The following is a 641-nucleotide window of genomic DNA, read 5'->3' as shown; positions in this document are numbered from 1 at the left end:
AAGTGAAAAGTGAAAGTGAGTTCGCTCAGTCGTGTCCGACTCTAGCGACCCCATGGACTGCAGCCTACCAGGCTCCTTCGTCCATGGGATTTTCCAGGCAGAAGTACTGGAGTGGGGTGCCATACTAGTTTACCAAATCTCGTCGAATGCAAAGGCATAGTGTTTGGGAAAGCCTGAACCATTTTTAGCGCCCCCTACAATTTTCATCACTCCTCTTTGAAATGCTTACTACAATTTTACCATATTTTCTATCCTTCCCCCTTGCGGTGTTTGTATTTTGGTTCTTAGTGTTGGAAAGCAGAATAAAAGGAGACAGGATCTTGCAGAAAATGCATTTCAGACCCCTTTCAGGTAAACCCTCCAGACCGCGAGGCGCTTTTCCGGGTCCCAACCCAGATCTATCCGTGCGCGAATTTAGCGCCGCCCCCATCTTAGCCCCGCGCCTCAACTCCAGACCTCGAGAACTAGAGTTGAGGAGGTACTCGCTGCAACCTCACAGTCAGCCACCAGGAGGCGACAGCGGCCGCAAGAGCCGGGAAGCCCTGTCCAATGGTGGAGGCGGCGGAAGCGGAAAAGGCGGAACTTAGGAAGCTCGTGACGTCGGCACGTGCGAACGTTTTGGCCGGTTCTCGGGAGACGGT

The sequence above is a fragment of the Bos grunniens genome, chromosome 19, assembly GCF_055505025.1.
Source record: "Bos grunniens cultivar Pamir isolate PY7600 chromosome 19, Bosgru_T2T1.0, whole genome shotgun sequence".
NCBI classification, from domain to species: Eukaryota; Metazoa; Chordata; class Mammalia; order Artiodactyla; family Bovidae; genus Bos; species Bos grunniens.
The sequence above is the reverse complement of the archived record's forward strand: the minus strand, read 5'-3'. Positions refer to the sequence as shown.